Here is a 10,927-nt window from a genome sequence, read left to right on the forward strand (position 1 = left end):
AGGCAATCACGGTTAAGTAACTGGCCCAAGATTACATAGCTAGTAAGTATTTGAAGTGGTATTTGAACTCAGCTTCTCCTGATCTCAGGGTCAGTGCTTTATCCACTGCACCACCTACCTGCCCACTAGATGAAATGGAATGAGCTAACCAATCAGAGAGACTGTAATTAACCTGTCCACCCAGGTATTCAGTGTAGCACTTCCAGTTACCCAGTGCTTAGAAGACTGTGATGAGTTAGTGCTTCATGACTTTTGTCTCTGTCCAATTGTAAAACTTGCACACATGTATGAAATAGGTACTAATATCATCCCCATTTTACAGATTAAAAAAACAGGCAAACAGAGCTTAAGTGACTTGTTCAGGGTCACACAGTACCTAGTAAATGTCTGAGGCTAGATTTGAACTTAGCTGTTCCTGACTCCAGGCCCAGCATGCTATCTACTGTGCCACTTAGCTGTCCATGTACAACTTTGTTATAGATGCTTACATATAGCCCATAGATCCCAAATTGGGGGAAGAGGGACATTGACCTAAGGTGATCCATCATTCAGGTAATTCAGACCCTAAATATTGCTTCCTTATTAAATTCCAAGATATATAAATTTTTGACTGTTTACTTACCTTATTTTGTAGTTTCATATTCATAAAAGAGGTCTATTTTCTTTTCCCTCAAATATTTATCTCATTAATGGTTTTCTATTAGAAATATATAAAACATTCATAAAAGAGGTGGGAATAAAATAAATGATTAAACTCTCTTTGAGAGAGAGAAAAATCCTTTTGTGAGCTATATTTTCAAAGCTAAATTTTTTAATCCAAATTTTATATTTTCTACTAAAAATGATTACCGTGCTTTGCATGAACTTATCTAGGAATTTAATTCATTCATTATTAAGCTATGAAATAGTCAGACCATTTATCTGAATCAGTTTTGTTTTAATTTTGAACATTAATTCTAAGCCAGTTAGCCCATAGTTGGCATTAACTCTCAGTACTGGGTTGTGTATTAGGCCTGATAATGCCAAACTAATTTTTCCTTTGCTTATATGTAGTTTGTTTCTTTTAAGTTTAATCATTTGAAGAATGTCAGTCTAATGGCTAGTCCAAAATGCTGAAAAGACTTGCTAACCAGGCAAAATGAAGGCATGCCCAAACTTAAATGAAACATAAGGCTAGACTCAGTGCCAATCTCAATAGAGGACACTTTTCAGAGGGGGCCCAGAAGCATCATTATTAAACCATTTCTTCTTTATCATTCTTCTTGCTTTGGGCATTCAGTCCACTGTCAGACTGTCTGCAATTACAGTCTAGTCTTAGTTTCTTACTCTAAGGAAGGAAACCAGAGAAGCAGATAAAATTACAGATTTACAGCCCCTATTTCCATTTCTCTTCAAGGTTTCCAGAGCACTTTCCTCACAATAACCCTGTGAAGCAAGGAGGTTGAAATACTAATTTCCAGGTGAAGAAACTGAAGTTCAGAGAGATGAACCAATTTGCTCAGAATCACACAGATATTCAGTAAGTAACAGTGCCAGGGTTTGAACCCAATTCCCCAGATACCAAGTCCAATTCTTCCATCAACTGTCTACATTATGAAAGGATTGAGTGAACTCAGAGAGCATCCTGTCCCATCCCTTCTTTTTAAAGAGGAGTTAATAAAGTCCTAAAGAGGAGTAAAGTTATATTTATAAAGTAATACAGCTGAAAGGTGTTGAAACCATAGTCTCCTGATCCCTAGTTTTCTATAGTTTTCAATTATATCATGTCAGTCAGTTAATAAACATTTATTAAACAGCTACTATATCCAGGCATTGTGCTGAGTGTGAGAGATTCAAAGATAGGCAAAAGACATCCCCTGTCCTCCAAGATCTCACAATCAAATGGGTGTAGATAAATATAAAATGAAGTTGAAAAGGGGATGGGGAAGAGGTTACTTGACTGGGAGACATGATAAAGTGAAAAATGGAGCTGGGTAAATGATGAGAAAGTTGACATGAGCATCCTCCTTAAATAGAGTATCTGGGAAGAGCTCTCAGCTCGGTCTTCTCCTTTTTGTCTGATTAGAGGGAAGAAAGATCCCTAGAGAAAGGTGGTACTGGTGAGTTCCAGTACTGATGTGATCTTTCAGGATGATGAATTTCCTAATGCCATGATGAAGTCCAGAGGACAGCAGAGAGGTAATATATATTTTTTTAACTAAGACAATCAAAAACAATCCCTAGGTACAGCCCTAAACTACATTGTTCCTCTGCTTAAGAGTAGAGGGTATCAAAATTCCTTTAAAAAAAAAAAAAAGATTTTCAGGGGCAGCTAGGTGGTGATGGAGTACTGGCCCAGGAAACAGGAGGACCCAAGTTCAAACCTGACCCAAGACACAAACGAGCTTTGTGACCCTGGGCAAGGCACTTAAATCCAATTGCCTCCAAAAAAATTAGGTTTTCATTGATGCCATATGATTTTGTATTCCCTGCATTGCTGAAATATTTTTCTCCTCCCTAATCTAGTGACCTTTCCCTTATAATACAGATTTTAAAGAGAAAAATAGCAATTCAGAAAAAAAAACATAAAGCATATATGCAATACTTTCCATACATGTTCTCCCTACCTGTATTTTCTTAACATTCTGGAACAATTTTTAAAAATGGTTTTCCTAGTCCTCAAGGACATATCATCCCTATGAGATAACCTACACTTTATCTTGCATATAGTTTATATATATATATATATATATATATATATATATAGTTATAGTTATAGTTATAGTTATATATATAGTTATACATATATATATAGTTTTATATATATGTGTATATATATATATATATATACACGTATAGTTAAATATATTTATATACACATGTAGTCTCCCCATTAGAATATAAGATCTTGAGGGTAGGGACTGTTTTTCTTTTTATCTCCTGATAATAGGTCCTTTAAAATGCTCATTGGATTGTTGGTGACTATTCCCCAGGATCAAATTTGACCATTTTAATTCACAAAGCATTTAGTTTAGATTTGATGTTTTTCTGTTTATACCTTTGTAATCATTCTGTACATTATTTTATCTGGTTCTGATCACTTCACTTTATCTCTTTATTTACATCTTTCCATTCTTCTCTGAATTCTTCACATTTGACATTTCTGAAGAAATGGTTTTATAACATTATGTTCATGGATCACAATTTGTTTAGCCATTTCTAAATCAATGGACATCTACTTTATTTTCAATTCTTTGCTACCAAAAAAAAAAAGAGTTTCTATGAATATTTTGGTGTGCTTATTCTATTTTTGGCCTTCTAAAGAGATATACCAGTAGTGGTATCCTCAGAAAGAAGGAATTGTTATTCTATTCACTTTTTAAAATTATAATTACAATTTATTTTCCATAACAATCAGAGCAGTTCATTGTTCCACCAATAGCAAATTAGTGCAGGAAACAGAACTTCAAAAAAGATTGTGAGTGGAAAAAAAAAAACAGTTCTGGACTTCTGTGAAAGAATGGGTATAGAAAAAAAAAAGAAATTCTTTAGATGAAGGTTCATTCTTCTTCTTGTGTGTGTGTCAGCATTGAATGATGAACCTTGAGTCTACCTTGGGGTTAAAGTGGCAATGGCATGGGGAAATCCCCGATGCTATAGTCCCATGTCCAGGTAGAGGGTAGGCTAGCACTGTATATTCTAAGGGAGAGGAAGAACCAAGCCAAGTGCATGAAAGGAGTTATAAGCTTTTTTTGAAGTCAGGAATTATGTTTTCCCCATTTTTTGCTTTTGCATTTGAATTCCTAGGGCCTAAACTATGCCTTCACTCATCCCATATGGCCCCAAATAGTTAGTAAATTGTGGCTTCCCAACTCCAGGGTACTGTGAGGCTCAAAAGTAATGGATATAAAACATTTTGCAAAACTTAAAGCACCATATAAATGCCAGTTCTTATCATCACATCATTATTATTGTTGTTACTGTCAATCTATAGTCACCCAGTCCCTCCTAGTCTGGAGATACAATTCCTCAGCCTTCTAGGCTTTAGTTACACTACTGCTAAGCTCATGCAATGTTTATAGAGCAATGCAGGGGTGTGTAAGCAAGTAATTACAGACCATGTTCTCTGGAAAACAAACAAAAACTATACTGGTCTAGTAGTGCTAGTGATGGATCAAAGGGCATAAATGATTTTTGTGGCTCTTTGAGCATAGTTCCAAATTATTCTTTTTTAGTGTGTGGGGGGGTGAAGCAATTGGGGTTGTGACTTGCCCAGGGTCACACAACTAGTAAGTGTTAAAGTGTCTGAGGTCGGATTTGAACTCAGGTACTCCTGAATCCAGGGCTGGTGGTCTATCCACTGTGCCACGTAGCTGCCCCTCCAAATCATTCTTTAGACTGGTTGAGCTAGTTCACAACTCTACGAGCAATGCATTAGTGTCCTTCCTTCATTTGCAATTTTTCCTTTTCTGTCATGTTAACTAACATGATATGTATGAGGTGGTATCTCAGAGTTGTTTTAATTTATGTTTCTCTAATCAATAGTGATTTAGATCATTTTGTTTTGTGACTGTTGATAGCTTTGATCTCCTGAAAACTGCATGTTTATATTGTTTGATCATTTAGCAATGTTAAAATTGCTCTTATTTTTATAAATTTGGATCAATTCCCTCTATAATTCTCTTCATCAGGGAAACATGCTCTAAATTTTTTTTCCCCAGCTTCCTATTTTCCTTCTAATTTTGGTTGCATTTGTTTTGTTTGTGAAAAGCTTTTGAATTTCATGTAATCAAAATATCTATTTTATTTCCTATGATTTTTTTTTGTCCCTTGTTTGGTCATAAACTCTTCCTTTATCCATAGATCTGACAGGTTCATTTTCCCATGCTCCCCTTAATTTATCTTACTCTTTATGTGTAAATCACATTCATTCTGACCTTATCTTTCTATATGGTATGAAATGGTAGTCTATGCCTAGGTTCTGCCAAATTGTTTTCCAATTTTTCCAGCATTTTTTTTTTGTCAAATAGAGTGTTCTGACCCCAAAGATTGGATCTTTGGGATTATCAAACAGTAGATTATTATGGTCATTTATTACTGTGTATTGTGTACCTATTTTATTCCACTGATCTTCCATTCTATTTCTTAACCAGTATCAAATCATTTTGATGATTACCACTTTGTAATTTATTTTGAAATCTGGAACTGCTAAATTGCCTTCCATCAAATTTTTTTCATTGATTTTCCTTGATATTTTTGATTGTCATTCTAAATGGACTTTTTCTAACTCTATTAAATAATTCTTTGATAGTTTGATTGGTATTTCACTAAGTAAATTAATTGGGTAGAATTGTCATTTTTCTTATATTGGTTAGACCTAATTAATATTTCTCCAATCTTTGAGATCTGTCTTTATTTATGTGAAAAGTATTTTATATTCATGTATTTCCTGGGTGTCTTGGAAGGTAGCCTCATAGTTATTTTATATTATCTGCAGTTATTTCAAATGATATTTCTCTATCTTTTTTTACTTCTGGTATTTCTTGATAAAATAATATAGAAATTATGATGATTTATATGGTCTTATTTTGTATCCTCCAACTTTGCTGAAGTTGTTAATGGTTTCAACTAGTATTTTAGTTGAATCTCTAGGGTTTTCTAAGTATGCCTTCATATCTTATGGAAGAAATGATAGTTTTGTTTTCTAATTGCCTATTTTTATTCCTTCTACTTGTTTTTCTTGTCTTATTGTTATAGCTAGTATTTCTAGTACAATTCCTAATAAGAGTCATGATAAAGGACATCCGTCTTCACCCCTAATCTTTTTAGGAAGAATTCAAATTTATCCCTGTTACAATTAATCAGTAAATTTTTGAGCCTGTTTTCCCATTTGGCCAATTCTGATTTTTAAGATTTTACTTTCTTCATTACTTTTGTGTCTCTTTTGGAAAGCTGTTAATTATATTTTCATAATTTTCTTCCTTTTATTTAATTTCTTTACCAAATTTTTCCTCTACTTTCCATTTTATTTTGAAAATCATTTTTTGCTCTTCCAGGAATTCTTATTGAGCTTCTATTCACTTTTTTCCCTTTTGAGACTTTGCTTGTAACTACTTTCACTTATTTATTTATTTATTTATTCTTTGCTGAGTTTGTGTTTTGATCTTCCATGTCTTCATAGTAGTTTTTAGGGTCTGGGTTTTTTTGTTTTGTTTTGTTTTGTTTTGGTGTTGGATATTTTTCCACTGTATTTATTAATTTGGAACTTTATGTTACTATAGGGCTTTCTCCCCCATCATTAGAGGTCAGGGAGGAGGGGAGTCTGTCTCAAGTTTTTTACTTTTCACATTGCTGATTTCACAGCTAGTTTTGGGTGTTCAGAAGAACTTCCAAGATAGTATGATCTGGGAAGAGATTGTCTACTGCTCTCCTGATCTATACTCTGGTCATTACCCAGGAAATAGGCCTGATTTATTTGGATTACATTAGATACTGCTCCTCATGGGCAGCTAGGTGGCACAGTGGATAGAATGACAGGTCTAAAGCCAGGAAGAATAATTTTCCTTAGTTCAAATATGGCCTCACACACTTACTAGCTATGTGACTCTGCACAAGTCACTTAACCCTATTTGCCTCAGTTCCTCATTTGTAAAATGAGCTGGGGAATGAAATGGCAAATTCCTGTAGTATCTTTGCAAAGAAAATTCCAAACAAGGGCACAGTCAGACACAACTTAATAGAATTGGCCAAATTAAAAAAAAATATTAATCAGATATATGTATAATAAATTGGAAATAATTCCTGAGAGAAGACATTGACATTAAGGAGAACCAGTAAAAGCTTATTGTAGAAGTGTGGTTTTTAGCTGATACCTAAAGAAAGCCATGGAAGCCAAGAACATGAGATAAAGAGGGAAAGCATTCCAGGCATGAAGGACAGTCAGGGAAAATTCAGAATCAAGAGTTTGAATTTGGAGTATCTTTTGTGAGGAATAGCAAGGAGGCTAGTGTCACTGTATTATAGAGTATATGAAAGAGGAATAAATTAGAAGTTGATTGGAAAGGTAGAAAGGGACCAAATTTTACATTTGATCATGGAATTAATGAAGAGCTTCTGGATTTTATTGAATGGGAGAGGGTGTGACATGGTTGGGCCTGCCCTTAGGAAAGAGTCAGTAATGTTTCATCAAGGAAACACCCCATGTTTCTCAACAAAACAAAGGGGGAATATAAAGAATTAATTGTGAGTTGAGGTTTCTATGACCCCATCTTTGGCAAAAACCTCTCCCTCGGTGGTCTCAGGCACTGCCGCCTCTGGGCCACCTTGATGCTCCACCCACTGGTTGTGGCCGTGGCCATGGTGCTGCAGCTCACATCATCACCACATGCTGATGCCTATGTGGGCCTGGCCAAATTACCATGACTAGAAGCCTGGTGAGGAGAGTCAGGTGACTTTCAGTGACCAGAAGCTGGGGAAGCTGGCGGTTCTACAGCTGCCTGTTAATTCTGTCAATCAGGGCTGCCAGCCAATTAGCTTGGGACTGAGTGCAGATGGCCCAGTTTTTTCTGTTGGGAGAGGGGTTTTCTGGGAAAGAGAAGGGAAGAGAGATTCATTCTGGTGTGAGCAAGAGAGAGACATGGGACTGCTAAGTCCAGGCAGTGGTGTGATTGCAGGTTATATAATTTTCCTTCTCCTATTCCTTTTTTCTTTGTCCCTATTTTTATTAACTTTACTTGTGTTTTAAATTTCTTCCCATCAATAAACCCTGTTTTGTTTTTTCTGAAAGAGGCTGTTAATCTCCTTTCTTACCCCAATGTTATGGCAAGCTGCCCAATTAATTCCCCCATATTAAATTTGGCTCTTATAGTAAGAAGCATGTATTAAGCAATTATCTGAGTGTGTGTGTGTGTGTGTGTGTGTGTGTGTGTGTGTGTGTAGGAAGAAAAACTAAGTAAATTAGCCAATAGTCAATGAAACTTGTACAAGAATATGTTTTGTTTACTCTCTCAGATCTTATATTTCCAATGTTATTATACACACTCTCTTTGTCTTAGAATTCCCTCCCTCCTTTACTCTCTCTCTTTAAATCCCCGATTCTCCTAAAACCGAACTCAAGTGCCATCTTCTATATGAAGACTTTCCCAAGCCTTCCAAAGGCTAGTGCAATCTCTTCCTCTCAAATTTTCTTGCATTTATTCCACATATTTTTATATCTGAATTCATCATTCTCCATCTTCTGGAATGTAAGTTTCTTGAGTGCAGGGAGGTTTTTCTTGCTGAATTTATATCTCTAGTGCTTAGTACAGTGCCTGACACAAAGTAGGTGATCAATAAATGACAATTGAAAGAGAAGTTGATTGAACAGAGGGGGAAAATGTAATTTTATTCCTGGCAGGAAAGAAAAAAAAAGTTGCCTGATTAGCCTACCAGGAGGACAATGAAGCTTTCAACAGCTTGGGCAAAGTTATTTCTAGAATTGTTGTCCCCTAAAGGAAAATAAAACCAGAGGAGAGGGAATTAGAGTGATCTTGCACCATTAAGCAGCCATGTGCCCTCCCAAGTGATGATAAGCTTTCTTATTGCTCCTATTAAGTATTAATTTAAGTAATAGTACCAAGGAGCTAAATGCCAGATCAAAGGCAAAAGAAACAAGGAAATATAAGGGATTTAAAAAATCACATGTGAACAACTTAAAGGTTTTTCTGCTATACACATTTATATATGTAAACACACACATATCTATATATCTATATCTATATATATCTACAGATATATATGTATAAACACATCCATGCATATATGTGTATATACATGTCTGTATAAAGATACCACTTATCTATATGCACAAGAGAAGGGTTGAGAGTAGAGGCAAGAATTATGCCCTTTCTAAGGATCACCTTTACAAACTCTCTATGGCTGCTGTGAACCTTGCTTGGAGTCTGAAATAAATTACACTACGATGTTCTACTTTTATTTTAATTAAGCTTAGAGGTTTATACTTCCCTATAATAAAACATACCCTGAAGGATTGGTGTTAGAAATGTGCACTTAGCTCAGAATGACTATTTTCCCCTCAGAATGAAGAAAAGCCACCTGAAATATGAGTTTCACAAATCCATCTTGTATTTTGTTTTGGTAGCATGGCAAAAATAAGAAGAATGAAGGTCGACACATGCAGGCATCTTGACAAATGTTTCTAGTTGCTCTTAGGTGACAATTGACTCATAGGCTGGCAGTAAATTGGGGGAAAGCTATAGGAATTCTGAAATGTTTTGAGTAAAGTCCTACTGCTTATTAAGATCCAGAGTTAATGTGTGTTTTGTTTGTTTGTTTGATTTTTTAGATTATATGTTTACATAAGATGCATTTTCAGGGATGGGAGGTGGGGGAAGAGGGAGGGATCCTAATTTTGCTTACAACCACTGTGAGAGGCAGTGTGGATAGAAGACTGGAGTTGGAGTCAGGGAGACCTGACTTCAACTCTCACCTTTGACACTTAACTGTTTGGCCATGTAGAATGCACCTGAGCTTTACTCTCTTCTTCTACATAATACAGATCATAGTATCTATTGACTCATTTACTATAATGTTCATGGAATGAAATATGATAAGTGACTTGTAATCTTTAAAGTGCCACATGGATGTTAGTCATTTTAATCTGGATCATGTCTCCAAGGTGGCAAAAATAAACTGGTATCCTCAAAATAGCTTGGGTGAGAGAAATGGTCTCTGGCATGCTGGAACAGCCCTCTGTGTTGAATCTATGAAAGGACATAGACAAAAGTTGCATACAATGGTATAGTGCTGGCTTCAGCAGCACATATACTAAAATTGAAATGAAAAAGAGAAGATTAACACGGCCTCTGTGCAAGGATAATGTGTAAGTTTTTGAAGAGTTGCATGTTTTTATTTTTTTTAAGTGGTTAGTTATAGGTGAATCATGATCTGTATTGTTAAAAAGAATATCAATTTGTATTTTTAAGTATAGTCGGCCAAAGGACAAGGAGTGGCATCAAGCAGTAATAAATATGTCGTAAGATATTGCCAACAAAGAAATTCATAGGAGTAGAAGCATAATGGATGCCATCAGAAAAACATGAGACATGGAACAATCATATATTGAAGAATAACTAACAGTCTGTAAGCTCCACTAGCAGTCACACAATATTAAAAGCTATATGTCAAGAACTCCAGAAGAGAAAATTGTATCCCCTATTGAACATTTATCTTTCTTTTCTTTTCTTTACTTTTTTTGTTTTTTGAGGCAATTGGGGTTAAGTGACTTGCCCTTGGTCACACAGCTAGTAAGTGTCAAGTGTCTAAGACCAGATTTGAACTCAGGTCCTCCTGACTCCAGGACTGGTGCTTTATCCACTGTGCCACCTAGCTACCCAAGAAGACATTTATTAATCATTTGCCATGTTCTAGGCACTTTGATAAACACTGAGAACACAAGGAAAAAGTTTCTACTCTCAAGGCAATTACATTTTTTTTTTTAGTGAGGCAATTGGGGTTAAGTGACTTGCCCAGAGTCACACAGCTAGTTAAGTGTTAAGTGTCTGAGGACGGATTCGAACTCAGGTACTCCTGACTCCAGGGCAGGTGCTCTATCCACTGTGCCATCTAGCTGCCCCAAGGCAATTACATTCTAATAGAAAAAGACAGCACTTAGAAGGTGAGCTAAAAATGGGGAGAAGGGGTTAGGTTCTTGAGGAGTAGTTGGAAAAGTCTGGAGAGTCAGGAAGGAAGCTGTAAGTGAAATGAACTTGGAAAACCAGTGTACCTCATAAAATGGTGGCATAGAACTAAATCTGTAAAGTAACTTAGCATCATCATTTTTATTATATTGTCATAACTCAGATATGAACAATAAATATCTTACCAGTTCATTAGCCTTAGTTTATTTCTGTGAAAAGTGTTTTGTGGATATATTTATATATCTTGAATA

At 35.6% G+C, this 10,927-nt stretch overlaps 1 non-coding gene across 1 annotated transcript; it reads left to right on the top strand.

Annotated features, from left to right (window-relative positions):
* The first annotated feature begins 9,780 nt into the window (after window positions 1–9,780).
* Window positions 9,781–9,887, top strand: LOC122744958. The gene has a single exon (XR_006355283.1). It is a non-coding gene; the product is annotated as a U6 spliceosomal RNA (small nuclear RNA).
* The last annotated feature ends 1,040 nt before the right edge of the window (window positions 9,888–10,927 follow it).

Source organism: Dromiciops gliroides, chromosome 2 (genome assembly GCF_019393635.1).
Source record: "Dromiciops gliroides isolate mDroGli1 chromosome 2, mDroGli1.pri, whole genome shotgun sequence".
In the NCBI taxonomy this organism is placed as follows: domain Eukaryota; kingdom Metazoa; phylum Chordata; class Mammalia; order Microbiotheria; family Microbiotheriidae; genus Dromiciops; species Dromiciops gliroides.